Consider the following 14,472-nt stretch of genomic DNA (forward strand, 5'->3'; position numbering starts at 1 on the left):
AGATATTAAATGTGCACCTACACATGCCAAGGGGGCTTCCCAGGTGGCTCAGTGGAAAAGAATCCGCCTGCCAACGCAGGAGGCACGGGATTGATCCCCGGGTCGGGAAGATCCCCTGGAGAAGGAAATGGCAACCTATTAGTGTTCCTAACCTGGAAAATTCCATGGACAGGGGAGCCTGGCAGCTACAGTCCATGAGGTCTGAAAAGATTCAGACACGACTGAGCACACACACAATGTCTGTATGTACGTATACGTGCCAGAAACTGGGCTGAGCCCCAGGGAAGCTGGGTGACCAATACAGGCTGCTCCTCCTCTTGTCGGCATGCTGGTCTGTGGCTCTGGATACTTTGACGTTCATTCTCTCCACCTGTATCTGTGAGGCACAAGCCTATGAGGAAAGCAGGGTGAGCCTCACTTAACAGATGAAGAAACTAAGGCCCCCAGAGGGAGTCCCTGCTCCAGGCCATGAAGTCAACAAGTGCAGAAGTTAGGCCTTGAGATGGGTCTCTAGACACCAAGGACTGTGCTCTTCCTAAGATGCTCTGGCTGTGAAGAGAAAACCAAAAGGCAGCTTACTGTGCGAACTGAGGCAGTTTCTTGCCTTCTCTGGGCCTGGGTTTCCCCATCCATAGAAATCATGGGGCTCATTCACTCTGCCAGGAGCTTGCCCTCATGCCCTGGTGTCATCTTCCCAGTGATTACCGTTTTGTGGTCTCTGAGGTCAGACAGGTCTGGCCTTGTTCTGTGGCCGGATCACCTCCAGCTGTGGGGCTTGCAGTGGTCATGTCACCTGTCTGGGCATCCGACTCCTCATCTGTAAAGTGGGGATGCTGGGTCACGGTGCACATCAAACACTTGGCCTGGAGCCTGGTACCTGGAGTGAGCATCCAAGATGCGTCAGCTCTTGCTGTTATCAGAGGTGGGGAAACTGAGGCTCAGAAAGGTGATGGGACAGCTCCAAGGTGGCCGAGCTAGGATTGGGACCCAGCAGCGTCTGACTCCAAAGCCTGGACTTCTTCCACTTTCCTTGCCTGGCGTGGCTGGGTTTTGCCGATGGGACGTCCCGCCCCAGGAGAGAGAAGACTGGGTGCTGGTACGTCCCCTGACGCTCTTAGGGCGCTTGGAGCAGAGCCTGCTCCCAGAAGGGGTGGTGGGACAGCACACAGATGCAGGCGTCTTCACTGCTTTGATGAGGAGCAGGGACAGGGAAGGATCGGGGGCAGAATCAGGACCCCCATCTCCCCACCTGCCTTGTGTGGTTGAGAAGAGCACCTACCCATGAACTGGGAGATTCCTGAAATGCTGTGTGACTTAACCCTGTGGCTTACCCTCTCTGGGCTTTGGGTTAGTATTTCTAAGGATATTATTTTCAGTCCCATGAAGAGTGCCCTGGGGTCTTCCACGTGCCCCTCAGCCCCACTCCGAGGAACCCTACCCACCCAGGGGTCTCAAGTTCACAGCCTCCAGGGGTCAGCCAGGTGACACCCACCAGCCAGGCCCCCGGGAGGGTGCAGCACCCCCACTCCAAAGCTCCAGACAGTTGTTGCCCTGCGGGGTGGTCAGTTCACAGTCACCCAACCTTTCTATTTGGTTTTTAAAGAGAATTCACAAGTCTGGAAATTTTGGAGGGTATAATAATAAAATAATAAAGACTGTAAATCAATTTTTAAAACCCCCAAGGGTCAAATCCGACTCTTCTGCAGCTGGAAAACTGCCAGGGGTTGAGACCTCTTTCAGAGCCCGTCCCCTCAGCTCGGCTGCGCTCTGGAGAATGAGCTGGGGAGCGGGGGGCACCACCTGTGGGCTGCCACCCCGCCCCCACGGAATCTGATTACCCCCGGGTGCCCCCTCGAATGGCAGAATGGCAGACAGGCGGGTGGCGGGGGCGGGCAGGGGCGCCAGAGGTTGGGCTGAGAGCGCTTCCCCATCAGGCACAGATGGCATTTTTTTTTTTTTTTATCAGTGTCAGCATTGGCTTCTTTCTGCTCTGATGAATAGATTCTAAAGAGGCAGTGACATTATTCGAGATAACAGAGGGAGCAGAAAAAGGGTCAGCGACGGAGAGAAAATGGCAGAGCCAGCAGATAAAGGGGAGGCCGGAGGGGGCGGGGTACCGCGGCTGGGGCGCGTCCCCCCCGCCCCCCGCCACTGCGATGCCCTCCAAGCCCGGCTCCCTGCGGCGGGGGCTGCGGTGCCGCCTGGCCCCCGGGCAGGGGAGGCCCCCCGGCAGCTGCGCGCACCTCTCCCTCCCAGCATCGCGGCCGCCCATTCCGCCTTTTCAATTCGATTCAATTAGGCCTCCCCGCTCGGAAGCTTGTCTCCTCTGATATCCAGTTTAACTGACAGGGGATTAGAGCTGTTTGTAATACACACACACACTCTCCGCGGCTAAACCGCAGGCAGGGCCCAGGGACCCGGGTTATTTATGGAGCCTGCAGCACTGTTCTTGACCTGCTGCCTTTAGGGGGAGGTATGGGGGTATGGGGGGCCTACTACCCTGCCGCACTCCCCATTCCCCCCTCACCCCCTCTCCGGGCCTAGGCAGGGGAGCAAAAGAGCCCAGGGAGAACTGAGTTTAAATCCCAGCGCTACCACTTGCTGGCTGTATGGCCTCCAGCAAGCCTCAGTTTAGTCATCTGGCAAATGGGAGACAAGTGACTCCATCGTCTTCATGAAGGTGGGGGGAGGGAGGAGGGATGACCTGCGGGGACCGGTGTAGGCCATTTAACCCAGTACCTGTGCGTTCTCTCGGCATGCATGCGTGCATGCTCAGTCGTGTCCGACTCTCGGCGACCCCGTGGGCTAGCCCACTAGGCTCCACCGTTCGTGTGATTATCCTGGCAAGGATGTGGAGTGGGTTGCCATTTCCTACTCCAGGGGATCTTCCCGACCCAGGGATCGAACCCACTTCTCCTTTATCTGCTGTATCTCCTTTACCTCCTGCAAGTGCAGGCGGATTCTTTACCACTGTGAACCACCTGGAAGCCCACCTCCCTTGGCATATCACTCAACAAATACGACTTTTCTTTTTGCTACAGGATCTTAGTTTCTCAACCAGGGATCCAACCTGTGCCCCCTGTGGTAGAGGCACAGAGTTAACCACTGGACTGCCAGAGAAGTCTCAACAAATATGATGGGGGGACAGCTCTGTGCCAGGTGCTGGTCTGCGTCACTGAGGACATAAGGCCCTGGGCCAGCCTTCGGGAAGCTTACATTCCAGAGCAAGACTTGGAAATAAACGAGGACTCCCTCCCAGTGCGACATGGGGAGGACCAGGCAAGTGAGAAGGAGAATGGGGATGATGATGGTGATGGAGCGAGTCCCACTGCAGGGCCTCTGCCTCTACAGTGCCCTCTGCCTGGAACGCCCCCACCCCACCCCATGTCTCCCTTTGTTTTCTCTCCAAACTGCTATCACTTGCTGTTACATCACCCTAGTCGATTGCCATCTCCCCAGTCGATTGCCAGCTCTCCAAGGGCAGTCACCTTAGCTGTCTTCTCAACTGCCACCTCCTCCCCAAGTTAGCACAGTACCTGACAGGAGTGTAGGGTGAATGAATGGGAACTTCCCTGGTGGTCCAGTGGCTAAGACTTCACACTCCCTAGCAAGGGCCCAGGTTCAATCCCTGGTCAGGGAGCTAGATCCCACACGCCGCAACTAAAAATCCCGCATGTCACAAGGAAGATCAGAGATCTGTGTGCCACAGCTAAGCTCCGGCACAGTCAGAAAAAAGTGTCAGCAGGGCCATGCTCCCTCTGAGACTCTAGGTAGAGACTCCCCGCCTCTTCCAGCTTCTGGTGGTGGCCGGCAGTCCTTGGCATTCCTGGGCGTGATCACAGCCGCCTCCCTCCGGTCTCTGTCTCTGTTGTCCCTTGGCCATCTCCTCTCTGTGTGTCTCTGCTTTCTCAGGACATTTCCAGGGACTTCCCTGGTGGTGCGGTGGTTAAGACTCTGCTTTTCAGTGCAGGGAGCATGGGCTCAATCCCTGGTTGGGGAACTGAGACCCCCACATGCCATGCAGTGTGGCCACAAAACCCCAAAAATCACTCTGCAAAGCACACATCTCCTCTTCTCGTAAGGGCACCAGTCACACTGGATTCGGGCCCACCCTCATGACCTCCTCTTACTTGATGACACCTGCAAAGACCCCATTTGCAAATAAGGTCTCATCTTCAGAGGTACCAGAGATCAGAACTTCATCTTTTTGGTGGGGGGGATGCAACTGAACTCATGACACGCTTCAGGGCAGTGGTCTTCCCAGTTTGTTTCTGTGTCTGTGGTCCCTGGCACAGAGCCTAGCGTTACGTTGCAGCTCGCAGGGGAGTCATGGGGTGAACACAAGAGCGGACAGAGTCCGGATGTCCAGCCTTTCCTCCATGGTTGACCCCGGCTCCTCTGGCAACTGCAGCCACCCCAGCCCGAACAGTCCCCCGCCGGGCAGATCTTGGGGGCGGCCTCTCCCGGGAAGCACTGTCGATGTCAGCAGATGCCTATCAACTTTCCTTCCCCAGCAGTCTCAGCTGTCAGAGGAAGAGAAACAGTCGTTGCTTAGCCTTGCGTTTGAGATTTTATTGACAGTTTCATTGTCATCCAAAAAAAGAAAAAACCTCTTTTTCTCTGGTGGCATTTTCATCAGGAGAGCCTGGGGGCAGGAGGGCAGGCAGGGCTGGTTCCCCAAAACTGGTTTTGGCAGGCGGTGGGCACTGGTTCTGCTGGGCTGGGGACAGCAGTGGCAGAAGAGTCCCGTTGTGTGATCTGCCTCGGCTGGGCTTCAGGCCTGCGTGGCATCCCTCATCCAGGGAGCAAGAGGGAATGAGAGGGAGGCACTCTGAGGGCCCCTGGAAATAGCCACAGTGGCCAGATGGGTAGCCCAGACCCCACGGCGGGTCCTTGCCCCCTCCCCCAGTCCTACCCGACGGGCATTTGGTGGCCTCAGTGGTGGGTGAGGGCCCAGGCTGTGCGATCAAGCCCACTGGGACGTGATTCTCAGCCCAGCCTTGCACCTCAGGGCAAGTCCTTCACCCTGCAAAGGCTCAACAGCCCTGTCTGTCCAATGGGGTAGTAACACGCAGCCTCAATGTCTGAGGCGTCGTCTGAGCCAAGCACCCCTTATCCCAGTCAGTTCTCACAAGAACCCTGAGAGCTGGTGCTGTCAGGAGCCTCACTGTTGTGATGTGGAACTGAGGCTCAGAGGGGGGAAGCCTGGCCATGCCTCCATGGCTGGGACATGTCAGAGGCTGCATCTGAACCCAGGCTGAGGTGCCAAGCCTGACTGTGGACCTCCTCTTCGGGTCAGTGGGAGGGTGCAGGCGTCAAAGTGTCACGACGCCTGCGCACTGGGAAAGCTGGCTGCTATTACCATCTTTGTTGTTTGTGTAGAGTGGAACTGGGCCCCTTGCCAGCCACTCTGCCCCCCAGGACTCTCTGGACGTTGCTGGGAGGTGTTGACCACATGGCAAGGTGAGCTCAGGGCACAGAGTGAACTCAGAGGCTGAGGGTCTGATCAAGGGGTCCTGTTCTACTCCATGCCGTGGCTTCCTTGTGCTCCCCTTTCCTGGCCCCCAGCAGGGCTCCAGGCGGGGCTGTCAGCTGCCTGGTGGGCAAGGGCAAGGGCAGCTGGCCACAGCATCAGCCTGAGACCTTGCAAGGCCGCTTCCCCAAGTCCATGCCTCACAGATGGGTAACAAGGGCTGGACAGCCGCCCCTGCTCAGGTCCACCCAGTCAGGCAGGGGGATGCTCTAGTTAAAGCACATCCTGGAGTCCATGAGTTTCTGGTGTGGCCACCTGCTGGCCAGCAAAAATTGCCAAATGTCACTGAGTCTACGTTTCGTCCTCTGTAGGATGAGATAATAAAAGGTCTCCCTCGTGAGGTCCAGGGGCTAAATAATGCTCACGGAGTACACTTAGCACAGGGTCTGGAACACAGTGAAAAGAAGACAGAGTTTTAGAACCTAAAGGCTTCATTTTTTTTAATATTTATTTTTATTTACTTGACTGCTTTGAGTCTTAGTGGTGGCAGGTGAACTCTTAGTTGCAGCATGTGGGATCTTAGTCTCCTCACCAGGGATCGAACCCAGGCCCCCTGCATTGGGAGCATGGAGTCTTAGCCACTGGTGCATGCTAAGTCCCTTAAGTCACGTCCAACTCTTTGCGACCCCGTGGACTGTAGCCTGCCAGGCTCCTCTGTCCCTGGGATTCTTCAGGCAAGAATGCCGAAGTGAGTTGCCGTGCCCTTCTCCAGGGGATCTTCCCCACCCGGAGATCGAACCCACGCCTCTTATGACTCCTGCATTGGCAAGCGGGTTCTTTACCACCTGGAAAGCCCCTTAGCCACTGCACCACCAGGGAAATCTTGCACCTAAAAGCTTCTTAAAGGATCTCTGACTGTCGACCCCTCCACGATGCACTGGAAGAATCAGAAGCCCAGAAAGAAAAGGGTTTCCTCGTATAGCTGGTCCTCAGAGCAGGGCTTGCACCTTGGCCACTGGACTCCTAGTCCAGTGCTCCGCCACCATCCCACTCAGCCCTCGGGCCCCCGCCCATCCTTCTTCTTGCGTCTCCGTCCCCCATGGCTTCGAGAGCCCGAGCTGCAGGCCCCGCAGCGAGGCATGCCATTCTCCCTCTCCCTGGCACACGGAAGGTTTTGAAAGTTAAAGTATTACCGTCAGCTTTGTTGTTGCCTAACTACGACAGACAAATTGAAAACCAGTTGTCAAAATGTCAGCGCACAACAAATCAACATGCAGAACGAGTGGCGGCCCTCTGCGGTGTATAATTAAACAAAAAATCCCTTTTAGAAATTTCAGCGAGCGTTGGTTCCACTTTATATTTGTCTGTGTGATTAATAAAGGCAGCTAATTTTCAGACTTTAAAAACAGCTAGAAAATAGCTCCTAATTACATATTAGGTTCCTAGCGGCCCCCGCTGCGCTGTGCCGGCATTGGTGGGCCGAAGAATTTGGCAGAGCCTTAATTGCATTCTGAGCATCATCTAATTTTAGTTAAATGTAATGTAATCAGCAGCAGATGTCTGAAATAAAATATGAATTATGAATATGATGAAATTTCATTCTTGAATAAAAAAGTAATTTGCTATTTAGTTCATTAAAGTCTTAGAGGTTTATTAGGAGCAGGTATATACAGCCCGGTGAGGTGATGTATTAAATGATATCTGGGAGAAAGAGACCCCAAAGAGATGGGAAGTTTTATTCAGAAATGTCCAATCATGATTAATTACTGTGGGGCCTGGGGAAGGCCCCTGGGCTGGGGGGTGCCTGATGGATCTCTCAGCCTCCTTGAGGTGGGCTAGAATTTTAGGGCGAGGAACTTGGAGTGGGGAGCCATGGGTGCCTCTAAGGTCTGTGCCACCCCTGGGATCCCACCGCATCTCCCTCTCACCCACGGCCAGTGTCCCCTGACTTCTGAGATGAGCACGTGGAGGGCTTGCTCCCGGTGACACTGCTCTATGATGGGAACCTCGCTGGGTCTGGTGACACTGTGTGGGGCAGTGACGGGCATCCCAGGCCCAGGATCCAGTCTCAGTCTCTCACTATCAGTGTGACCTTAGTTCAAGACCTCAATTTCCTGTTCTAGAAAATGGGTATAATAATAGCACCTCTCAGACACTCAGAATGTGGCAAAGCCCCCTGCTTTGCATTGGCTGTTGTTGTTGGAGTTATTATTATTCAGAGAGGTCACAACCCACCAGTATTAAAAATGCCTTCTTTGGTTTCATCTTTCAGAGCAGCCTGTGATGCAAATTGTAAACTCTTTTGCTTTTCAGCTAAGGCTCAGAGAGATTAAGCAACTTGCCCGAAGTTGCACAGCTAGGAATTGCCAGAGTCAGGATTTGAATCTGGGACCGTCACTGCTTCCAGTTTCCTGCGGCATCCCAGAGCGCGTAAGTGCTAGCAGAGCTGACCTGGAGGGAGGCTGGGCTGAGGATTTGGGCAGGGGGGCAAGAGGGGGCAGGATTCATTTGCCCCAGATCTGAGGCAGAAGAAGCAGGCGAGGGCTGGGAGGCTGGGCAGAGGGTCCAGGAGGGCATCCTGTGTCCTGCCCAGGGACAGGTGGAGTGTGGGACAGAGTCTGCCTCTCCACCCCCACTTCACACTGACCAATAATTTCCTGCAATTATCTGGAAAAGATTAATTAGCGAAGTGCACCATATTGACTCAAGGCTGCCCTGGTGATCGATACACTTGGGTCAGTCTCCTGGGTGCCTGGAGGAAGAATCAGAACTTGAAAGCGGGGGTGGAAGGCCAAGTCTGAGCCTCGCTTTCCAGCCCCGGGAGGGGTGGGGTTTGCCGCTCGACTTCCTGGGTGGGGGCCGAGCTCTGTGTGACTTCCTGGTGGCTTTGAGCAAGTCCCTTTACCTCTCCGAACCTCAGTTTCTCCACCTGTAAAATGGAGGTCCGGGCTGCCCCCCAGTCAGAGACCTTCCTTCTTCTCCTGTAAGCTTTGAGGGGTGTCGGGGAAAAGGGGTGTAGAGACCAGTGAGGCAGCAGCTGTGGAGGGACCCCTCTTCTCATGGCCTCAGCTTCCCTCTGCTGACATGGTGGCCTGCTGGGGGCCGAGGAAACAGAAAAGGTCCCCCAAAACCGCCTTTTAAGGACAAAGTTGAACATCTGGTGTTTCTGAGGAATCATCAGCGTAGAGCTCCAGGAGGCCTCTGCCGCCCCAGGTTCTGGTCAGATGAAGAGCTGAGTGTGTGCAGCCCTGGGGAGAACGTGACAGGTCAGTTGAAGGTTGGCTCAGGTCTCTACTCCCCCGCCTCCCTGCTGGGTGCCCCAGCCAATCTCCTGACCGCCCCCTGAGCCTCAGCACTCCCCTCTGAAAATCACACACCCCGCTGAGCCCATTGGGAGTTTCCAGTGGGCCAGGGGATGCCTGCAGCCCAGCCCAGTGTCAGCACAGAGCAGCCGTGGGCAGGATTCCCACCCTCACCCCACCCGCATCCCGCAGCATCCGGCGGGACCTGCCATCCCAGTTGGATGTACCAGTGAGGAGAGTTCAGTGCATGGATTTACGTACACAGCGGTGCAAGCCAGCCAGGGAAGTCAAGGCCCTAGACTCAAAGGGACACAGAATGCTGCCCCGAGGTAGGCAGAGTGAGGCAGATGTACCCTGAATTCGCCCTCTCTCCCAACCCCCAGCTTCTGATCCTTCCTGGAAGCCAGAGGGTGGGGAAGCCCATGGAGGTCAGCTTCCCAGGCCACAAAGCTAGGCCAGGAAAGCGGAGAATGGACAGGTGGTAAAAGGAAAAAAGCCATCACACCACAGCCCCTCTTCCCAGGACTTTGGATAAGTATTGAGGGGAGGGGAGGTTTCGGATGGGAGTGGGGACAAGGGGGTCCACAAGTAGGCATGGTGTTCACCCCATGTTTCCCACACCGAGTTCCACTCGACCTCTGCCAGGGTTCCTCCTCTCCCCCTGTTCAGCCTCATCTTGCCCATCAGTCTCACTTTGCATCAGAGCTCCCAAATCAGTGCTCCCTGGGGAGTCAGAGAGGATGGCTGGACAGCCCTGGGTCCACCAGTTCCCCGTGGGCTTGTACCCCAGGCGTAGGGCCTCCACCTCCCTGAGAGTAACTGAGGCCACATCAGCCAGATTGCCTCACACAGCGCCTGATACACAGCAGGTGGTCCCCAAAGCGTCCCCTTCCTCTGCTCAGCACCCTCTTCCTAATCAGCCACCATGCGTCACCCACTCATCGAGAGTGGCTGGACTCCTGCCATGAGCCGGGCCTGCGCCAGCCCCCCGACCCAGGCTGCAGCGAAGCGAGAGCCATTTGTCCTGTGGCAAACACTTCCCCTGCGAGCTGGACTCGGGACACAGTGGGGACAGGACAGCGCTGGACTCTGCTCCCGTGAGGTCCATGGCGTCCCGAGGAAGCAGACTCAAAGCCAGAGTTTCTAAAGTCTGAGCTGCTGTGGCAGGGGGCCCCCAGAGGGCTGGGAGGTGGGGCCCTGGAGGTCAGGTGGCAACATGTTTCCAGGAGACCCCCCCACCCCCCACCCAGATCCTCAGCCTGGGGCCCTGGAAGCTGTCCTTAGATGCGGGGGCGGCGGGGCAGGGTCGCTCATGTGCAGAGCCCCAGTCGGTGGGTCCAAACAGCCCTAACTCCTGTGCCTGGAGGGGCCCTGGAAGGCTGGATGACTCCGGTGTCTCCCCTCCACCTCACCTCCCGCCAGGCCCCGGCCGAGGCTGCCGGCCTGCCTGCCGCCCCCTGGCCACTCCCGGGCCCAGGTCAGCCGCCTGTCCCTGCTCTATTCATCAAGGGCATGACAGCTAAAATTCATTTGAAGATGAAGAAAGTGCCCGCTAATCCGTTCTGCAAGACATTGATAGACTAGCAGCTCAGGGAGAATTGCACAGCAGTAATGAAATTAGGCTAAAACTGCTGGCGGATTGCAGATAATTGCCCTTGTCTGTCACTAGGAATAACATCTTCCAAATCCAACACAAGGATTGTTCAACTTGCAGGAATTTCTTTTCTTTCTTTCTTTCTTTTTTTAAATAAGAGAGGCAGGAGAGGCAAAGCCAATCAGGGCTTGGAATCTTTGTCTGGGCAGTGGCCTGGGGCGAGGGAGCGGGCATCCCCATGGTGACTGTCTCCTCTGCCCCTAGAGGCCCCCTAGGAGCCCCAACTCCAGCCAGAGAGTTGAGGAAGCTGAACCACCGCCCTGGGACATTCTTCCACAGCGCTTTGAGGGTCCCCTCCCCCCGAACCTTGGTTTCTCCTTGATGCCCACCAGCATGGTCCAGCTGGCAAGGCCCTGGGTAGAGATCGGGCAGCAGGGAAATCTTAGGGGACTTCAGCCACAGCAATGATAGCTCCAGATTCCAGGGGGGACAGAACCTCTTTGGAAGAGGCCATAGGACTTGTATGGAAGTTTCCATTGTGGTGGTGTTGTTCAGTTGCTAAGTCATGTCCCACTCTGAAGGACAGCTGTCCTGTCCTTCACTATCTCCTGGAGTTTGCTCAAATTCATGTATGTTGAGTCGGTGATGCTATCTAACCACCTCATCTTCTGCTGTTCCCTTCTCCTTTAGCCTTCAATCTTTCCCAACATCACGATCTTTTCCAGTGAGTCGACTCTTCGCATCAGGTGGCCAAAGTATTGGAGCTTCAGCTTTAGCATCAGTCCTTCCAATGAATATTCAGGGTTGATTTCCTTTAGGATTGACTGGCTCCATCTCCCTGCAGTTCAAGGGACTGTCAAGAGTCTTCTCCAGCGCCACAGTTCAAAGGCATTAATTCTTCAGCGCTCAGTCTTCTTTACGGTCCAGCTCTCATGTGCATACATGACTATTGGAAAAACCATAGCTTTGACTATATGGGCCTTTGTCGGCAAAATGATGTCTCTGCTTTTTAATATGCTGCTTGGTTTGTCATAGCTTTTGTGTTATGTTTAGATAAATCAATCCTTCGTATAAATGGATGGACCATGGGAGATGGGGACAGCCAATATCTCTGGAAGCCATTCTCTGGTACCATCTCGAGGGTCTAGATTCCTGGGAAGGAAAGTTCTGAGAAGTGACAGTTTATGGATTCACAGCTTTCTTCAGGCTGTTGCTGAGACCAGCACACAGCTGGCACTCAATTCACACTGATGTCATAGAGCATTCAATGTCAGCCACCGCCCGTGTGAATGTCAGCATACTGTCTTTTACCATGTTAGCATTATAGACTGTTTGATGTCGATCTCACTGGGTGATGTCACAGAACATTTGAATGTCATTGCCATGCTATATTCAGATATCAGTTCAGTTCAGTTCAGTCGCTCAGTCGTGTCTGACTCTTTGTGACCCCATGAATCGCAGCACGCCAGGCCTCCCTGTCCATCACCAACTCCTGGAGTCTACCCAAACTCATGTCCATCAAGTCGGTGATGCCATCCAGTCATCTCATCCTCTGTTGTCCCATTCTCCTCCTGCCCCCAATCCTTCCCAGCATCAGGGTCTTTGCCAATGAGTCAACTCTTCGCATGAGGTGACCAAAGTATTGGAGTTTCAGCTTCAACATCAGTCCTTCCAATGAACACCCAGGACTGATCTCCTTTAGGACGGACTGGTTGGATCTCCTTGCAGTCCAAGGGACTCTCAAGAGTCTTCTCCAACACCACAGTTCAAAAGCATCAATTCTTCGGTGCTCAGCTTTCTTCACAGTCCAACTCTCACATCCATACATGACCACTGGAAAAACCATAGGCTTGACTAGACGGACCTTTGTTGGCAAAGTAATGTCTCTGCTTTTTAATATGCTGTCTAGGTTGGTCATAACTTTCCTTCCAAGGAGTAAGCGTCTTTTAATTTCATGGCTGCAATCACCATCTGCACTGATTTTTGGAGCCCCCAAAAGTAAAGTCTGACACTGTTTCCCTGTCTATTTCCCATGAAGTGATGGGACCAGATGCCATGATCTTAGTTTTCTGAATGTTGAGCTTTAAGCTTTTTCACTCTCCTCTTTCACTTTTATCAAGAGGCTTTTTAGTTCCTCTTCACTTTCTGCCGTAAAGGTGACCCAGAAAGCTTGACTCTCCTCTCACAGGAGGTCAGGGTGTTAACCAACTTCATGGAGTGTTAGCACTGAAGTATCATGGACTCAGAGAATTTGGGAGCTCTAGGACTCTTAGAGATTGATCCATACTCTTCATTTGACAGATACAGACACGGTGGCTCAGAGAGGTTAAGTAATTTGCCAAAGGTCACACAGCAGGAAGGACCCAAAATGTAAGTTTCATCAAGGTCTCAGTTGTCTCAGTCTCAGCCATAAGAGAACTTGTAACCCCTTCATCTCCTCCAAGCCCCACCCATCCCAGTCTCCCCCAGGGTGCTGGGGGTCTCTGCTCCCTGGTGCTCAGCTCTTGGGTTACACCCATGTTCTGGGATTCATAGCAGAGCCTCCTGGGGTCCTCTGGCTGCTGTTAACTGGTATCACAGATTAGCCCCAGCCATTGGCCAAGTCACACTTGCCATCTCCTCATTTCTTTGGATCAACATAGTTCTGTTGAGGGCTTACTGTGTCCAATGCAGATGCTGAGAGTGAGGTGAGCCTGAAAGGGAGACGCTGAGAGGACTGAAGGTTCAGAGGAGGGAGACATGATCCCCACTGAGGGCTTGTTTCAGGAAGAACTTGACTTTGAACAAAGTCTTGAAAGAGCCAAGAGGTTTCCATTAGCAGCTTCCTTTAGACTTGGGATTGAGGGAGGACACTTTTCCCCCTGAATGCAGAAGTGGCCCCTGATGATGGAGGCAGGGATGGTGGTACCCGATTGATGAAAAGCTGCTCGTTAAGGACCATTTGCCCACCTTACTTCATCTGCATTTTCCAACAGCCCTGGTGGCCCTGGGATAATCACCCTGGATCAGTGGTTCTCAAAGTGTGCTCCACAGACCTCCTGGGACACCTTTCAGGGAGCCTGGGAGATCAAGACCATTTTCATAATAATCCTAAGTCCTTCCTTGCCCCTTTTCACTGTGTTGATGGTGTAAAAGTAATGGGCGGATAAAACCCACTGACTTCATAGCATGGAGAATCATGGTAGTGACACCAGTGTGGAACAGCGATGGTTGCATTCTTTATCCTGAACACTCCCTTTGCTAAAAATTTAAAAGCCAGTTTCACTTATGAATATTCTTCATGAAAAATAAAAATTCTGAATTTTTAAAAATCTCAACTTTTGAGTACACATCGTTTTAATACTCCGTGTGACAAAATAGGAAACACACCAGGAAGGGCCCGGAAAAATGCCATGTGACTGTCAGAGTCGTGAGCTGCACTAGCCACGTGTTTCATGGAACATCATTTTCACTCTAAATAATGACTCACGGACCAAACTATAGCCTTGCAGGCTCGATGATTTGGCAGACATTTTCTCGAAAATGTACAAAGTTGCCTGTCAGCTGACAGTACTTGTTGCCAATGATGAAATTTGACTTTCAAGCAAAAAATCTGAATTTTGGAGAACTTGTACCTGCCACTCTGGGTTTGACAGCTTCCTATGGAAAAGACTTCTCGAAGAGCTGGGTGGTAATAGTGAATGTGACTTTTTTTTTTGGATATTGTATAATGAAATATGTCAACATTTGGAAGAGCTACATAATTTAGTAAACCAGTACATTCCTGATGACCAATGCAGAATGTTACAAAGTGAGTAAAAAAATCCATTCGAAGTACAGAATAGACCAAGGTTTTAATTTAACGAAATTGGAGAATTAATGGATGTCGTTTCAGGTGTCATGTTACAGCTAACCTTTAGCGAATGGCCACAGAAGGGCTTTTGGTTTAATATCAAAGAATATCCATAATCATCTGAGAAGGCTGTTAGAATACTCTTCGCTTTTCTCGCACATGCCCGTGCCAGGTCAGATGTTCTTCCTCTGCTTCAACCGAAACCAAATGTTGCGACAGATTGAAATGCAGAGGCTCATGTGGGAACCCAGCTGCTTCAGTTGGCCAAATG

General features: G+C 53.2%; 1 protein-coding gene across 1 annotated transcript in view; it reads left to right on the top strand.

Moving 5' to 3' along the window:
- Positions 1-11,078, top strand: part of MVK (mevalonate kinase) — a 34,129-nt gene extending 23,051 nt beyond the window's left edge. The window contains exons 12-15 of the transcript XR_014069931.1: positions 3,042-3,279; positions 7,746-7,903; positions 8,616-8,739; positions 8,968-11,078. The gene's annotated coding sequence lies outside the window, so the exon portion shown is untranslated. The remainder of the gene's footprint in view (positions 1-3,041; positions 3,280-7,745; positions 7,904-8,615; positions 8,740-8,967) is intronic.
- The last annotated feature ends 3,394 nt before the right edge of the window (positions 11,079-14,472 follow it).

This window comes from Giraffa tippelskirchi, chromosome 11 (genome assembly GCF_054371585.1).
Source record: "Giraffa tippelskirchi isolate mGirTip1 chromosome 11, T2T-mGirTip1v1.2.pri, whole genome shotgun sequence".
Taxonomy (NCBI): Eukaryota; Metazoa; Chordata; class Mammalia; order Artiodactyla; family Giraffidae; genus Giraffa; species Giraffa tippelskirchi.